Source organism: Octopus sinensis, linkage group LG7, assembly GCF_006345805.1.
Source record: "Octopus sinensis linkage group LG7, ASM634580v1, whole genome shotgun sequence".
Taxonomy (NCBI): domain Eukaryota; kingdom Metazoa; phylum Mollusca; class Cephalopoda; order Octopoda; family Octopodidae; genus Octopus; species Octopus sinensis.
This window is the reverse complement of record NC_043003.1, coordinates 91,192,007-91,211,029: the sequence shown is the minus strand read 5'-3', so window position 1 is coordinate 91,211,029 and position 19,023 is coordinate 91,192,007. Positions and strand designations below refer to the sequence as shown.

The 19,023-nt window shown below is 35.8% G+C and overlaps 1 long non-coding RNA gene across 1 annotated transcript; it reads left to right on the top strand.

The window, feature by feature from the left end:
* The first annotated feature begins 13,252 nt into the window (after positions 1–13,252).
* On the top strand, positions 13,253–16,819 carry LOC118764318. Its single transcript, XR_005000132.1, has 4 exons — positions 13,253–13,437; positions 14,234–14,257; positions 16,270–16,319; positions 16,575–16,819. It is a non-coding gene; the product is annotated as an uncharacterized LOC118764318 (long non-coding RNA).
* Positions 16,820–19,023: the final 2,204 nt, after the last annotated feature.

The following is a 19,023-nucleotide window of genomic DNA, read 5'->3' as shown; positions in this document are numbered from 1 at the left end:
GATAATTTAAATAAACCAACAAACATAGTATGGTATTTGATACACCTGTATTTGTCTATGTTGTTCATATACATGCTACTAGTAACTGGGTTATTTCTCTGGATATTTAAGGTTCCTTTATTGACCTCTAAAAAGGTGTGATCCCATCTCTTCTGTGTACACTTGTTTATCAGGGCTATTTTTTTTATTCCCATAAAAGTTCTGAATAACCATCCACTGCCTTCATAATTTGTCCTCACATATTGTCTTTGAAAAAAATGAAGAAATAATAATAATAATAATAATAATAATAATAATAATAATAATAATAATAATAATAATCCTTTCTGCTAAAGGCACAAGACCTGAAATTTTGGAGGAGAAGACTAGTCAATCATATTGACCCCAGTGTTTCACTGGTACTTAATTTATCGACCTTGAAAGGATGAAAGGCAAAGTTGACCTCATCAGAATTTGAACTCAGAATGAAGCAACAGGTGAAATACTGCTAAGCATTTCGCCCACTCTGCTAATGATTCTGCCAGTTCATAATATTCTTTTCTAATATAGGCACAAATTTATCTTAGGATTCTTGCAGAATACAGGGCACCACTTTCCTGAAAGTCAACAATGCGTGTTTCAATTATACTATCCTTCAGTCTCTTAGGTTGCAGTTTGCATTTTGCACCAAGTGCACCTATTACCAAAGATTGTTATTGTCATTATTATTATTATTATTATTATTATTATTATTATTATTATTTGTCATCTTTACATTCTGTATGCAGATTCTGCTGAAGTCAACTTTGCCTTTCATCCTTTCGGGGTCGATAAAATAAGTACCAGTGAAGCAACAGGGTTGATATAATTAATTAGTCCCCTCCCTGAAAATTTCAGGAGCTGTGCCTATAGTAGAAAAAATTATCATTATTATTACTATTGAGTGAGAGAGCAGTGCATGCCATCAAAGTGACACTGGGGTACAAGTATATGAAACCCAGGATACCCATCAGGATTAACCGTCTGATAAGGGTACACTGGGCACATGTATCACAACCATGTGTGCACGACATGGTGATCTCATATCAAGATAAATAGCATGACCTTGCAGGTGGCCCATCCTGCCCAAAAGGTCCTTGAATAAGGGTTGTTAAACAAAACACCAATGTTTCCTGAGGAGAATTATTCAAACTCCAAAGAATTCCTCTCAAAACATGGCTATGATGCTCCCCCACAACTTCTACTCATGATCAGAGATGCACATATCACCAGCCACCAAGGGAGACACTCACCTGGTTAAGGTCAAACAACTGACAAGCAAATCTGTGGTAGTGAGCAGAATATTTGCCGTAGCCCATCTTTTATACCAAGACAAAACAATGTACATGATAACACTTCCAATCAGTTAAGATCAGAAGCTATGAGAGCCACTGTCTGGTACTGCATCAGGGTATTTATTATTACCTTTGCACAGCTTCTAAAGCTGGAGATGTTCCATGTACTTCTTGAGATTTTTACTCAGTTCTCATGACTCCGACAATTATTGGTACCACTACCACCTTTTTCATTGAACACAACTGCTAAACCTCCCAAGCTAACCTGTCATACCTATCAACTTTTCTTTCTTCCTTATTGCATACCTTGTTGTCAGCTGGGCATGCTATATCTATGATCCAGCATAGTTTACTTTCTTTTTCAATTAAGACTATGTCTGTCTTCCTATTTTCTATCTCATGGTTGCACTGAATCATAAAATCCCACAGGATATTTGCATTATCATTTTCGGTGATGCCTTTGGGTTTGTGGTCGTACCAATTTTCTTCTCTGTCAAGACCATATTTGTTGCAAAGCATCCAATAGACAAGCCTTACTATATTGTTGTGGCGTCTCTTATTTTCCTTCTGGGCTAGTGGTGTACATTGGCTGGTAATATTATTATTATTATTATTATTATTTTATGTTTGACTTTTTGCTTTACATTTGTACAAGTTTGCTCCAAGTCTCATCCAGAGACCTCAAGAGACAAGTTGGAAGTTCATGTTGGTGTTATGCCTGCCATATATTTGGTTTTGTTCATAGTATTGTTCTAGAGAATGTTTAAGAAACCATAAGAAAATTATGAGTTAGTTTTAAAATTTGAGATTACATAGACAGCATTTTACACAGGATATGGGCAGTTCTCATGAGCACTATCTTTTGAATTTTTGAATTTCTTCCATTTTGGGGTTTCCTGGTGTCTGAGCTATGTAGCAATCAACCCCTTTTGCTATCATTCCTAGGGCACCTATGACAACAGGTATTGTTTTAGTCTTCAGCTTCCACATTTTGCTGATTTCTATTGCAAGATCTTTATATTTGCTCAGTTTTTGGTAGGTCTTGACAGATACGTTTATATCGATTGGGACAGTCATATCAATGAGGAGGCATGATTTTTGTCTTTCAATATAATGTCTTTATTATTATTATTATTGTTGTTGTTGTTGTTGTTGTTGTTATTGTTGTTGTTATTATTATTATCTTTATTATTATTATTGTTATTATTATTATTATTATTATTATTTTATGTTTGACTTTTTGCTTTACATTTGTACAAGTTTGCTCCAAGTCTCATCCAGAGACCTCAAGAGACAAGTTGGAAGTTCATGTTGGTGTTATGCCTGCCATATATTTGGTTTTGTTCATAGTATTGTTCTAGAGAATGTTTAAGAAACCATAAGAAAATTATGAGTTAGTTTTAAAATTTGAGATTACATAGACAGCATTTTACACAGGATATGGGCAGTTCTCATGAGCACTATCTTTTGAATTTCTTCCATTTTGGGGTTTCCTGGTGTCTGAGCTATGTAGCAATCAACCCCTTTTGCTATCATTCCTAGGGCACCTATGACAACAGGTATTGTTTTAGTCTTCAGCTTCCACATTTTGCTGATTTCTATTGCAAGATCTTTATATTTGCTCAGTTTTTGGTAGGTCTTGACAGATACGTTTATATCGATTGGGACAGTCATATCAATGAGGAGGCATGATTTTTGTCTTTCAATATAATGTCTTTATTATTATTATTATTGTTGTTGTTGTTGTTGTTGTTGTTGTTGTTATTGTTGTTGTTATTATTATTATCTTTATTATTATTATTGTTATTATTATTATTATTATTATTATTATTATTATTATTTTATGTTTGACTTTTTGCTTTACATTTGTACAAGTTTGCTCCAAGTCTCATCCAGAAACCTCAAGAGACAAGTTGGAAGTTCATGTTGGTGTTATGCCTGCCATATATTTGGTTTTGTTCATAGTATTGTTCTAGAGAATGTTTAAGAAACCATAAGAAAATTATGAGTTAGTTTTAAAATTTGAGATTACATAGACAGCATTTTACACAGGATATGGGCAGTTCTCATGAGCACTATCTTTTGAATTTCTTCCATTTTGGGGTTTCCTGGTGTCTGAGCTATGTAGCAATCAACCCCTTTTGCTATCATTCCTAGGGCACCTATGACAACAGGTATTGTTTTAGTCTTCAGCTTCCACATTTTGCTGATTTCTATTGCAAGATCTTTATATTTGCTCAGTTTTTGGTAGGTCTTGACAGATACGTTTATATCGATTGGGACAGTCATATCAATGAGGAGGCATGATTTTTGTCTTTCAATATAATGTCTTTATTATTATTATTATTGTTGTTGTTGTTGTTGTTGTTGTTATTGTTGTTGTTATTATTATTATCTTTATTATTATTATTGTTATTATTATTATTATTATTATTGATGGAGATGTGAGTGCTCTCTTCCAATAAATTTGTCAAAAAGTGGGGGAGAATGTGGTAAAAAGTGTTAGTGCGAATTGGACTATTCTAAGTATGTGCCTGTATATTGACGAACAGCATTTAGGTGAGGGCTTGTGCCCTTGGGAGTCAGGTTGACTCTAGATTTGTGGAGTTCCTCGATTGGCCCTGTTTAGAGGCTTTCCCATTTCAAGAAGGCTGCATATCCACTTATTTTATATATAATGAAAACCATTTTGCTCTCATTTTTAACCCCCACTCCATGCAACTTATAACCTGCCCTTATAATAATGGTCCCCTCATCTGATGTCCCTGTGGTAAAAAGGAATCATCATCATCATCATCATCATCAATATTATCATTGTTATGATAATAATTGTTGCAGTTGTAATAATGAAGCAGCCTTGTGCACATGTGCACATACATAATATAGAACCAAATCTCTTGGAGATTCTCAAGGTAATTTCAACATTATTTTGACCCCCGTTTCACCCATGAAACAAAATAAAACAAACCGCCCCTCCACAAACACACTCACACACACATTAAAGCAAATAAACAAATAAAAGTCAAGCAAAATAATGCAAACAAAAGTTAAACAAACATCTCTCTCTTCCTTTACTCAACCATCCCATTTACCGTATTTTAACATGTATAAGGAACCCTCTTTTGTCAAAAATTAGGTTATAAAAATATTGGAGTTTCTTATACATGGATAGTATTATAATTCTTTACAAAAACTTTTTTCTAAATTTTAAGCCCCCAAAATTAGGGTTTCCTTATACATGTTAAAATATGGTATATTTTGGTCCCCAGCCATTGTGAGTATGCCCAGTATTTTACCACCATCTCTCTCCTGCTGTCTCCTACTCTCTCTCTCTCTCTCTCTCTCTCTCTCTAGCCAGGTAACCTTGTACTTCCTCTACAGCAAGACACCTGTTTCTGTCTCTCTGTTTCACTATAACCTTTCATCATCCAACACAAGGTCACCTCCTCTAATGTCCCCTTCCCTCTTGAAAATCTTTTTTTTTTTCGTCTTGCAAATACTTGGTGACCCTGTCAGTGCAGGTGGCACTTAAAAGCATCCAGTTCACACTGTAAAGTGGTTGGTGTTAGGAAGGGCACCCAGCTGTAAAAATCCTGCCAAAACAGTCACAGAAGTCTAATGCAGGCTTCTGCCATGCCAGCTCTTGTGGAACCGTTCCACCCATGCCAGCATGGAAGGCGGACGTTAAACAATGATGATGATGATGATGATATGAAATGCATCATCATCATCATTGTTTAACATTTAGACAAGGAGAGTTAAATTACATTGTGGAGAAGCGAAAATGCCACCTGTCTATAACTTATCAATCAAAACAGACAGGATGATGTTACAATTTAAAGGTCAAATGGTTGTATGAATTTCAGTGAAGTCAATTTTATATCCTCAATGATAATGCAGCTTATACTTCCCTTCTTTTCTTTCGTTCTTACTTTCTTACTCTCTCTTTTCCTTTCTCTCTCTTCCTTTCTTTCTTTCTTTATTTCTTTCTCTCTCTCCCTATCCCTTCCTTTCTGTTTCTCTCTGGCTATCCTTCAGTATTGGTCTCTAGAGGGTCAGTATGAGGAGACAACACCATTAACTCTTCTAACTTCTTTATCTATGTCATAATGGAAGGTTGTGTCGGTGAATGATATCATCTACCAATACCAAAGGATTGCCTTTTCTTTCTCTCTATCTCTATCTTCCCTCGCTCACCTTTCTGTCATAGTCTTTCCACCTCTCTCTCTCTCTCGCTTTCTCCTTTTCTCTCTCGATATCGTACAATTGTACATGTGTATGCATGCGTGCACACACACACACACATGCACATACATGATTGAGCACACAAACACAGACAAACAAAGAAGCCACTATATAAGATATCATTTATTATTTTGCTCAATACTGTCAAGTTTTGTAATTTTCTTATTTCATAAGCACAAGTATAGGAACAAAGATCAAATAGCCGTAAACTGTGAATTTCTATCTCGCTGTAGCAGAAGCACAACCAACAGCAGAATGTATGAGAAGGGGTAACAACATCAACCGCGATCCTGTGGCAATAGAATCAATTGTGTGTCCCTGTTTATTTTAATTGCAATATATAGAAAAAATATGGACAAGTTCATATAAAACTCATGCAGTTTTTAATTATTTAAACAAATTTACAGCATTTGTTATATATTGATTAGGAGTTCAATACATGACACTCACCACCTCAATAAAAAAGTTGATTCGGTGGATTTCTTTTTCAAGCAGATCACCAGTTTACTCCAATCATCATCTTGTTAACTCCATGCATTTGAGGTTCAGGTTTCTCTACCTTGAGACTGCAGTTGTCATTGCCTGACCTTGAGTCAATTCCTACCCAGGTGGATTGACAATGGTCCGTTGAAGGAAACAATTGGTTGAAACTGGCAATCCAGCTTTTGTTCTCATTTACGACAATTGCAGTATTTGCACCTTTCTGTGCCAGATATATGCTTTCTTCATGCATTTGTTGTGGTACCATATGTTAGTAAATGGTATGAATTGTTGATTGCAGTTGGTACATAATGGTCTTCCAAATAACCTTTCCCCAGGAGAAGCAACATTCCTGCCTGATGAAGATCGGTGATTTAATAGAATTTGCTGTAAATAGGGCTACCAATCATCAATGATAGGATTCCATGCAGATAAGGTATGTTTGATGGTTTCTGACTATTTTCATACTGTGATTTTGAAAGTCTGAAAATGTCTAAAACATCAGTGTGTGAAAAACTCATACTGTCTCAGTTGGTTGTCAGTCTAAGAAGCAGCAAGGAAAGAGAAAGTTCTTCAAGCTAATGAAGATAAAGAACTCAGTTTAGAAGCTACAGTACAATTTTTGCTATGTTCTTCACAAATATCTGAATTTTTACAATGACAATTCAAAAGAAATCATTGCCTATTCCAAAATGACTGCTCAAGGTAAAAGAAAAAATTATCTTCATTAGCTTGAAGAACTTTCTCTTTCCTTGCTGCTTCTTAGACTGACAACCAACTGAGACAGTATGAGTTTTTCACACACTGATGTTTTAGACATTTTCAGACTTTCAAAATCACAGTATAAACTGGCATGTTGCAGATTTGAAAGAAATTGAGAAATTGACTCATTGGGTTGTTGAATGGTGAAGAATTTTGTTCTTTCGGCAAATATCAGTTTCTTTGAAGGGGCAACATGATTTAGAATTGAATTTTTTAGGTCATCTTAAGTCATTTTCATAATATTCTTCAGGATATCAATATCTCGGATAATTTTTAATGCTTCTATTCTTACCAAAGAAATGAATTTCATAGCCTTAGGACTTTGGTCATTATCTTGTAGGTTATCCTTTAATTCATCCACATAAGCTTTTGCTTTGACTGTCACAAGCCGGGTTGTGATGTCTTCAGTCGACTGTAAGTTTATGTCAGCAAGAGATTTTCCTTGTTCTGTCAGCAACGCCATTGCCAAGTTTTGTAATTTGCTTATTTCATAAGCACAGGTATGGGAACAAGGTTCAAATAGCTGTAAACTGCGAATTTCTATCTCACTGTAGTAGAAGCACAACCAATAGCAGAATGCATGAGAAGGGGTAACAACATGAACCGCAATCCTGTAGCAATAGAATCAATTGTGTGTCCCTGTTTATTTTGATTGCAATATATATATATAAAAATAAAAACAGACAAATTCACATGATACTCATGCATGCCATGTGACTGTTGGATTTTAATTATTTAAACAAATGTACAGCAGGTGTCCAATACACAACAAATACTATAGATTTGCTTGTCAGTTGGTTGACCTTAACCACTTGAGCATGTCATTTAGTGGCTGACAATATGTGCATCTCTGATCATAAGCAGGAGTAATGGGGAGCATCATAGGCATGTGTTGAGACGGATTCTTTGGGGTTTGAATAAATGTAAAAGCAAAGTTTAAAGGAAACATTAGCCACTTTTCATACTTTCTAGGGGTAAGCAAATAGGAAAAAATACTTTGGGTAACGCAAGTGAAGAATTAAGCAAAATATCGGAAAACAAAGACATTGATACCGTGTCAATTAATATAAGTCGTTTAATGATCCAAGTATATTTCAGGAAAGTTTTCTCTTTTCAAATAAAGGAAAGAAAGAACATACATGCATGTAGGCATATATGCATACATAAATATGTACATACACACATAGATAGATAGATAGAGAGACAGACAGACAGACAGACAGACAGACAGATAGATAGATAGATAGATAGATAGATAGATAGATAGATTGATAGATAGGCATACACATTAGGTTAGAGGGAAAGACCTGTTACATTTTAAGATTGATAAGGAACAAATGTGTCTTTGGCCTTAATTGATATATTTAATCAAGATAACATGTCGCCTCATTATTGAAAACATAAGCTCATCTATTTGTCAAATTGTTGATCCCTTGGGTGTGAAATTTTTCTGGCTTTGAAGCAAAGGAGCACTTCATATCATTTTTAACCTTTTCACAACTAATGAACTGTTTTTTTTCTAATTAATCCCGCAATGATCTGAAAAGATGATAGTCAAATTGAACAAGGTCAAGAGGCAAAACTTGCATATTTAGTGCTATAATCTTGTTTTGAGTTACTTGGGCAATATGTTGTCTTGCATTATCGCATAAGAGCAATAAACTTTTATGATTAACTAATGATGGGCACTTTTCCAGCAAATTTCTATGCAGTACTTCCATTTGACTACAATCCTTCTCGCATTAGCTGTTTTATTTTAGTTAAACACTTCATGATAGATGACACCATTCATATTCCACCAAACACTGAACATAACTGTTTCAGAGCAGTACTGGTTTGTGGATGGATTCTTGTTTTCATTGGATGCTACTCATTGTTGTTTTCATTGGATATGGTTATAGAGGACCCACTTTTCATCACTATTCAGGAAAAGTTCAATAGCAAGTCTGCTCTTGAATGACAAACAGAGGGCAACACTTTGATTAAACTGTCAGCCAGTAAGATGATGAGGGATCCACCGATCAGGTTTAGCTGTTCTTAGTTCACAAGTATGTTTTATGATTGAAGTGTGACTTCGATTGAACTGTTTGGCTAATTCTCATGCAATATGCTTGAGCTTTTCCTCAACTACAATTTTCAGAAGTTCGATATGGGTAGAATTTGGGTAACCAGATTGAGGGAAATTTACAAGAGAGAAAAAAAATATATGTGGTTGTATTTAAGCCTTTTAGTGATTAGTTTGAAGCAAGTTAGCATTCAACAATTCACATTTTTAAAATTTGCAATGCTCAACTTATACTAAATTTTAGTAATTATTTGTTTGCTCTTTGAGATTTCTATTAGCAGAAAGTTTGTATCATATAAACTAAGGATGCTCTCAGCCGGCTTTAGTATCAAAAGGGTTAAAGTGAAGCTTGAAAGATTAGAAGAATTTCTTTTCCTGAGATCAAGCCCAATAATTGATTATCTCACTCCACATCATCCTACACTAGATTTTCAAATAAAGTTGTTTCATTCATTCTTACCCAGTTGAAACTGAGATATCATATTTGCTCTTTTCATAAATTTTCTTCTTTACTGTTTATGTACATAAATCTTTTTAAAACGATGGGGGCATCGAAATCAGGTAAAAAATGACAGACACAGGCAAAGCTATATGGTTATGAAACTTGTCTTGCAGCTACAAGGTTTTGCATTTTGGCCCATTGCAAAGTACCTTGAGCAAGGTCTTCTACTGTAAACTTGGGCTGACAAATGCTTTGTGAATGGATTTGGAAGATTGAAACTGTATGGAAGCTTTCAGTTCTATATTTAAGAGATGAGTAATTATGCACATTATTTACAATTGATGGATATTTGTCCTCATCTTGTTTGTTGTTAACACAACGTTACAGCCCATGGCATAGTGGTTAAGAGTGCGGCTACTAACCCCAAGATTCCGAGTTCAATTCCAGGCAGTGACCTGAATAATAATGATAATGATAATAATAATAATAATAATAACAACAACAACATCGAAAAATACCTGTATGGAAGCCTGTCGTATATAGGAGTGTGTGTGTGTCTGTGTTTGTAGCCCCTACAGTTATACAACCTCTTTTGGTTTGTTTACGTCCTGATGGCATTGCAGTTTAACAAAGGAGATCAATAGAATATGGAACAGACTTTATAAAAACGTAAATGGTATTGGGGGTTAATTTGTTTGACTAAAATCTTCAAGCTGGTATTCCAGAAATTGCCAATGATTGTAAAAAATAAAAGATATATACCTACGCACATAGACATATGCATGTGTGTGTGTGTGTATTTGTATATGTGTATATGCATGTGTGTGGGTGTGTGCGTGCGCACACACACACACACACAGCTTAAAGTAGTGATGAAAAGCAAACAATTAGTCAAAGCAGGTCAAGGACATTTGATTTCATTTAATTTTGATTTAAACATTTAGCTACATAACAAATGGTAAAAATAGTGCAAAAATATTACACATTAGTTTGTACTATTTTTACCATTTGTTATGAAGCTAAATTTTTAAATTCAATTGAATGAAATCAAATGTCCTTGACCTGCTTTGACTAATTGTTTGCTTTTCATCTCTACTTTAACCTATATCTACTGACTCAAAGGGAAGCCACCATTAGCTGTTTTTGAACAAGACACACCTATTTGATCACTCAGAACACATAGCTATCAGTTTGAATCATCTTAATCAAAACTCCTCTCACTTTCTTCCCTTCTTTCTATGCTGCTTTCTGTCTCATTCTTTTGCCTTCCCTGTCTGCCCTCTACCAACTTTACTCCTCCTAATACAGACATGTGACTTGTGGTCATCGCCTTGTCTTCATTTTCATGCTGGCTGCCTGAGCAAGAGGTTATATTTTCTCTCATTTTGCCTTCTATTCACTTTTCACTGTCTCTCTGCTAATCTTCAAAAAGACCTGTACTTCACAGTAGAAGTGTTAAGACCGGTCCTTCTGGTGGCAGTGCCATGTAAAAGCACTCAGTACACTCTGTAAAGTGGTTGGTGTTAGGAAGGGTGTCTGGCCGTAGAAACCATGCTAAATCAAACTGGAGTGTTATGCAGCCTTCCAGCTTGCCAGCCCTGGTCAAACCATCCAACTCATGCCAGCATGGACAACGGACTTTAAATGCTGATGATGTTGATGACGATATATGCATGTGTGTGTGTGTGTATGTATATATATATATATATATATATATATATATATATATATATATAAGAATTTTTTGCATAATGAGATAAAAAAACAAGGCTGTGTAGATATTAGAACATTTATAGATAGGTCTTACAGCTGTTTCCAGGATATTTATTAATTATATCCCTTCATCGGAGACGATGAGCACTCATTCACCATTACCTGACACCTTTGGGTCTCAATAACACCATTATCTCTCATATATATATATATATATATATATATATATATATATTATATGTAGAAAAATACAAACTGGGACAAGAACGTAAAACATTTAGAAGACGATACAAAAAACACGGACGGGACATTCGAAGCCTTCAATCTTCAGTCAAGAACCGGATCATACTACTAATTTCGGCTGATTAATCTTGAGATCGCTCCGATCTGGCCAGCCCCAAGGAAAAACTAAGCTATGAGCATTAGATTTCTTGGAAGAAGGATCGAATGTATACGAAACAGGGACAGAAAAACGGACGATGCCACACGAATATAAAATACAAAAAACAATAATGGTAAAAACAGGACAAAAACAGCGGGTGTCTTACGACTAATAAACAGTACAACAAGTTTAGCTGGCGTATATATATATATATACATATATATATATATATATATATATATATACTAGCAGTATCGCCCGGCGTTGCTCGGGTTTGTAAGGGAAATAACTATAAAGCATTTTTAGAGAGTTATAGCCAAAAAATAGCAAAAAAATGCATTAAAAATGGAAAAAAAATGATGGTAAATTTTTTTTTTAAATCGTTGACTCATCGTAGACATTTTTAGAGAGTTACCTCCCTTATATAATAGCGAAAAAATGCATTAAAATGGAAAAAATGATGGTAAATTATTTTTTAAATCGTAGACTCATCGTAGATGCACCGCAAAACTGCACCGCAAAATGTGGGAGTAGTTAGGAATCTAAATCGTAGGAGACAGACACACAACCTTACTTTTATATATAAAGACTAGCAGTATCGCCCGGCGTTGCTCGGGTTTGTAAGGGAAATAACTATATAAGCATTTTTAGAGAGTTACTTTCCTTATAGATGCCAATTCGGGCTTTCTTAGCCATTTCTGTTTTGGTGTCTTCAAGCCATGAAGTCGTTCTAAAAGAACGCTGGTCTCCTTGACAACGCATTACGACGTTGATTTCTTTACACTCCCTTCCCCACAGCTTCACGAGGGAGGGAAGGGGGAGAAGCAAACAGGTGCAGCTGTGAGCGTGGACGCCAACTCCGCCGCCATCGACACACGAAAAATTATGCATTAAAATGGAATAAAAAATGATGTTAAATTATTTTTAAAATCGTAGACTCATCGTTGACGCGCGCTAATAGCCAGACGGGCTCGATATGAATCACGACTATAAGATACCCGAATTTGGTTAAATTGCACCGCAAAATGTGGGAGGAGTTAGGAATCTAAATCGAAGGGGACAGACACTCACACAACTACAGTTTTATATATATAGATATATATATCCAACAAATGCAGTATCAACAACACGTGGGTGTTCTGTTAGAACAAACTATATTGTAGTTGTTACCATGAGAGAAACTGACTGTTTTTTTTAGTGCAAACTTGTTTACATCACTAGTGAGGTGGGGGAGATAAATACGTGCAGCACCCAGCACCGAGACCACCAGACCCTGCTAGCAAAATAAACACGAATATATTTTGTCTCAAAAAAGCCAATAAGAGAATTTGTATCAAGGTAACTATCACAGTGTAGTTGGTTCCATCAGAACACTTACGTTTAAGTGGGGATAAATATATATTCTTTTACTTGTTTCAGTCAACTGAACGCTGCCATGCTGGAGTGCCACCTTAAAGGGTGTTAGTTGACCCCAGGACTTATTCTTTGTAAGCCTAGTACTTATTCTATCGGCCTCTCTGCTGAACCACTAAGTTATGGGAACACAAACACACCAGCATTGGTTGTCAAGCGATGACAGGGGGGGAGACAAACACAGACACACACACATAAATACATACATATATACTATATATATGACGGGCTTCTTCCAATTTCCGTCTACTAAATCGACTCACAAGGCTTTAGTTGGCCTGTGGTTATAGTAGGAGACACTTGCCAAAGGTGACATGCAATGGGACTGAACCCAGAGCCATGTGGTTGGGAAGCAAGCTTCTCATTACACAGCCACGCCTGCGCCTATATATGTATTTTTTTTATCTTGGCCAGTGTGTGTGTACGTGTGTGTGCGCGCGCGCGAGTTTGTGTTTATGTGTGTGTGTGTGTGTGTGCGAGATGTGTGCTTTTTAAACCTTATATACAAATCGAAATTGAAAGTAAACGCCCAGCACGCAGTTACCTTATTATATTCAGTTTCATATCCTTCTTGACACTCTGAAAGACGTCATATCCTTCTTGACACTCTGAAAGATTCGAGGTAAGTGACTCTTAAGTATATGTTATATTTTAACAATGAATCTAAATACACGTCGGACATACAAGAGGGGCTTGCAGCTGGTTGGTACCTTGAACTTCAGTCCATGGATCCATGCTTGTGAATATCTGATAGGCCCATCTAAAACAAAAACAAAAACAAAAACGAATAAACTTGAGAGCCTCCTTCGATTTTGGGACTGGAGTTAGTGCTTTGGAGCAAAAATAGTCTTGTTCCAACTTGCAGCCTTTCTCTCGGAGTCACTGAATATACATTTGTTAAATTTTGGGCATCTTTTCGGTTTGAACGGCAGTTTTTTCTAGATGTGTCATATGAAATTGTCACCCATAATTATGACCCAAGAATCGATCTATTGTATTTCAATCTGTTTTAGGATTAAGGTTAGGGTTAGGGGAAAGGGTATCTTTTTTCTTCACAAATGTAAATAAACCCAATCTGTTTCTTAAACGAGGGACGTATTCATACGGCACAGAATGCTTTTTAACTCAATAGACGTCATTGATTGGTTGAAATTGCAGAAATTGAAGAAAAAAATACAACAAATATCTTACAAACTATAGAATTTTCTCAATAAAGCCAAGAGAAAAAGATGTTTTATAAACACATTCTACCAGTATACGAAGTTTAAAAGTGTTTAGTTACGTGGAAATTACTTTTAAAAACTGCCGTTCAAACCGAAAAGATCCAATTTTTGAAATTTATATAATCATACTGTGCTGGTACCTTCTACCGTATTTTTTTGGCATATAAGTCTTTTTTTTTCTTTTTTTTTTTTCAGACCAAAATTTACAGCGAATAACAGGTAGGTCAACTTATACATTGAGATGACTTTGGAGGACCAAAAATTCTATGTGAAATGCAGTTGGATTAAGGAAGATAGTGCCCAAGTTTGAATGTTTACGTTGCATGTTTACACTAAATATCACAGTTGTATACCCCACCGACTTTGTTGCCTCATAACTTGCAGGAAGATAGATACTTTGTAACGAAACTTTCAGCAAAAATCCCTTAGATCCTGTAGATTGAGTGTATGTAAAGATTTGTTGCAAAAAATTATTCCGATGGGTTGGGGAGAGGAGTTTTGAAAATTTACACGACCCGACATTTTTCCCCTCGTAATTTTCAGGAAAATGGGTATCTTTTAATGAAATTTTATACAAATACCTTTCAAACGGTGTAGATTGTTTTCGGTTAAAAACAAATGTTAATGTGTGATTTAAGGGAGACTTTGGCTGTTGTTTCTAGCACAGCCCGAGGAAGTCTTTCCAAAACCACTCTGGATAAATCCCAGCAATAATCTTCCAATATTTTATAATTATATTGACAGAAACAATCGGGAGCAGAGAGTGGGGCTTAAAACACCACGAATTTTCAAATTTTTCTTCTTTTTATAGCAAAATAATAGGGAAAATATTGAAAAACATCAATACATATTTGAGTGAGAAAAAAACGAGGGTGGTCTTGCACTGTGCTAGAAACAACAGCCAAATCTCCCTTAAACCACACACATTTTCCTCTGAAAAGATTAAATTTTTTTTATTAACCGAAATGATTACGCCCATGTTTCTTAAGTGCGTAGGAAAAAAAAAGAAAGAAAAAGAATTGGCCAAAATCGGTCTGGACCTTGTTGGTGAGGAGGTGGCAGAATTGAAAAAAAATCATAAATTTTCAAAATTCTTTTCCTTATTTCGTGAAAAGATGTCTCCCATCATTTTGAAGATTGCGTTGAAAAAAGAAATAGGAAAAACTCCCCGTCAAAACAGAGAAATTCCAATTTATGTGGGCCGTCGGATCCAAAACTCCATTTTCGAGAAACTCCTCTCCCTCCTTCTTCCAAAAGATTTTGACTACAAATTTCTTTGTAATCGTAATTTACTCCGTTTGAAAGGTATTTGTATAAAATTTCACTAAAAAATACTCATTTTCCTGAAAGTTATGAGGAGGAAAATGTCAGGTGGTGTGAATTTTCCGAAACTCCTCTCCCCAACGGAAAAAGTTAAGCACCAAATCTTTCCATATACTCAATCTACAGGATCCGAGCGATTATTTGTCGAAAGTTTTGTAAAAAAAGTATCCATTTTCTGGAAGTTATCAGGTAACAAAGTCGGGTGGGTATACATCTGTAGTTATACCCGTGATTAGTGATATATAGTAAATAGAAAAAGGTTTTTAAAAAGATCCCATGTATCATGGTGAGAGACAAATTCATAAAGACGGTGTTGAATATGGTTTCTCTGTGGAAGAAAGTTAAGGGCGATTTAGCTGTGGTTTCTACCGTTGGGATCTTTCTAAAAACATTTTTCTTTAATCAAGCGAAAAAAAATGAATCTAAAAATTTCTTTCCAAACTTTTTCCATTACACTCAAGTGAAAAAATTATTTATGAATTTTTTTCTCTTCGAAAAAATTTTTCCCCACAAATTTCTTTATAATCGTAATCTATACCGTTTGAAAGGTATTTATATAAAATTTCATCAAAAGATATCCATTTTCCTAAAAGTTAAGAGGGAAAAAAATCGTATCTTGTGAATTTTCCGAAAGTCCTCTCCCCCCCCTCCCGCCCCCGTTTCGTTGGCGCAAATTTTTGTTTTTATATTCGTTTAATACACGTTTTTTTCTATCTATTAAACTTGTTTTTTTTTCTTTTTGGCTTTGGTGGCCGGGTGTTAAAGTAAACATAAACCAAAAAGTTCTTCAAGGTAGTGCTCCAGCATGGCCCCAGCTTAATGACTGAAACAAGTAAAAGATATATATACATACCACACACATGTACACACACACAAATATTCTTATGCAATCGTTTTCTATTTGACAGCATGAAGATTTTTCAAAAGATCATTGGATCGTTACACATACAATTTTGAGGTAATACAATATCTATTTTCCTTTGTTTTTATTCATTGACTTCCTTAAGTAACTTTTCCACTCATCAGGCCGAAGGCACCTTATTTAAATGACGGTTACATTGCCGTCAAGGGATCCCGAGTTAACTTGCAGGAGATGCGACTTAAAATATATAATATTTCGGCACCAGTTCAATTGCGCTCCTTTATTATCAGTCAGTCGGTTAAATATCTATCCAACTAACTAATCGATCGTCTTTTTAACTTTTTTAAACAGTCGATCTTTACTACTACTACTACTACTGCTACTGCTGCTGTTGCTGCTGTTGCTACTACTACTACTACTACTACTCGCAGGTTTTTCAGTGACTAATCTGTCCCAGTATTCTCCAGAGGACGGAGGTATGTTTTCCTGTCTGAAACTTTGTTGCTTGTATGTGCGTTTGTAAGTGCGAGTAGTCTGAAAAATTGGATTTTTACCTTTTGACCAACAGATTTTTAAAATAATTTTTTGTAATTAAACACTTTCAAACTTCGGACACTGGTAGAATGTGTCATTTAAAACATCTTTTACTCATAACATTTTGGAGAAAAGCTTATATTTAGGAAGTTATTTCACGTTAAAGTAGTCCTATTTCGGTAATTTCAACCAATCAATGCATTATGTGGTCGGTTGAGCTGAAAATATGCACACCTATGTTAAAAGTGCTGGCGAGTTTGCATGGCAACTATTTTTTTCCTCAAATGAAAGGCGTGACCTCTAGGACAAAATTCCTCATCTTATAAAATGTGGCCCGAGTAGACCCGAGTGAAATCGGGTTATATTAACCAAAACGTGAAAAGGGGTCTAAATGGGGCTGGAAGGGGATTAAAATTTACAGGAGCGGGTGTTTAGGAATTCTCTGTTATATCAAGCTAAAAAATTTGCGCCAGCCTTTAAATCGTCAATGTGTTGCCGTCCATGATGAAGAAGTTTTGAATGCTTGCCATGGTGAGTCTACTGTCGTGAGAAAGATAGAGAGTAAGAGAAAGCGAGGGAAAGTCTACTATCTTTCCCCCGCCGCCTTCACCAGCGCTGTCACTCTCTTTCTCTCTCTCTATGTCTGTCTGCATGATAGCGAGAATTATCATCGCAACCACCACCACACAATCATGAGAACAAATATATATTATGAATCAGATATTTATTGGGTTAATTTATATGTGTGTGTGTGTGTGTGTGTTCTATATATAAATATGTATATATACAAAGTGTATATATCTGTATTTATATATATATACAATTTGTATACATTTATATATATAATGCGTACACACACGCACACACACATATATATATATAAATAATGCGTATATATGTACTTATATATATATAATGTGTGCATTATGTGGTTGGTTGAGCTGAAAATATGCACACATATGTTAAAAGTGCTGGCGAGTTTGCATGGCAACTATTTTTTTCCTCAAATGAAAGGCCTATAGGACAAAATTACTCATCTTATAAAATGTGGCCCTATTAGACCCGAATGAAATCGGGTTATATTAACCAAAGTATGAAAAGGAGTCTAAATGGGGCTGGAAGGGGATTAAAATTTACAGGAGCGGGTGTTTAGGAATTCTCTGTTACATGAAGCTAAAATATTTGCACCAGCCTTTTAAATCATCAATGTGTTGCCGTCCATGATGAAGAAGTTTTGAATGCTTGCCATGGTGAGTCTACTGTCGTGAGAAAAAATTACTTCAAAACTTGGTGTTTAGGAATTTTCTTTTACATCAAGTTCAAAATTTTACGCCAGCCGTTAAACTGCCACTACGTTGCTGTCCTTCGTCAAGAAATGCCAGCCATGGTGACTCTACTATCTTCAGATTCCATCCCTTCAAACTTTGTTTTCCAATATTTTTTTTTTCAGCTCGCAAGTTCGTCTGTCCCTTTTAAATGTTAGTGTTTTGCTTTCTGCCTTGAAGCAGACCTTTCCGTTGTCACTGCCTGATATTTATGATTGATCTTTCAAACTAGTTTCTTTCTCAACTTACTCAAGATCTTTTGTTGTTTATAAATGGGAGAGAGAGAGATAGAGAAAGATAGAGAGTAAGAGAAAGCGAGGGAGAGTCCGAGAGAAAGGAAGAGTAAGAGAGTGGGAAAGTGAGAGAGAAAGGAGAGAGAAACAAAGAGGGAGAATTTGGTGATAAAAAACAGAAAGGAAGCAACAGAAAGTAACAACCACACTCTTACCCGCGCGTAGAGCGGGCCTTCAGCTAGTCTCTATTTATAAAACTGAAATGCGAAAAGTTTGTTTGTCTGGTTTTGGCATTGAGAACGGGTTAAAGGCCACTAGATCCCGTCAGATTGACTCCAAAATTTACAAGGACATGTAAAATGAGGTGAGGATGCCAGTGGGCTAGGTCAGAAATCCATATCTTAAAAGGTGTCGTTGCTAGGGCCAAAAACGCACTTTGACAAGTCTACTCTCATTCTTTTATGTATCTGTCTTCCTCCGTCACTCACTCTCTTTCCTCCCATCCCATCACTTTCTATATATAACGTCGTTAACAGCGTCTAACTCCCCTTCACTTTCTCTTTATAACGTCGTCAAACAGCGTTCTATATCTCCCCCTCCTCATTGCCTTCGACAGCGCTTTCACTCTCTCTCTCTACGTCTGTCTGCATTCATAGACAATTATCATCGCCACCATCACCACACAATCAGGAGAACAAATATTATGAA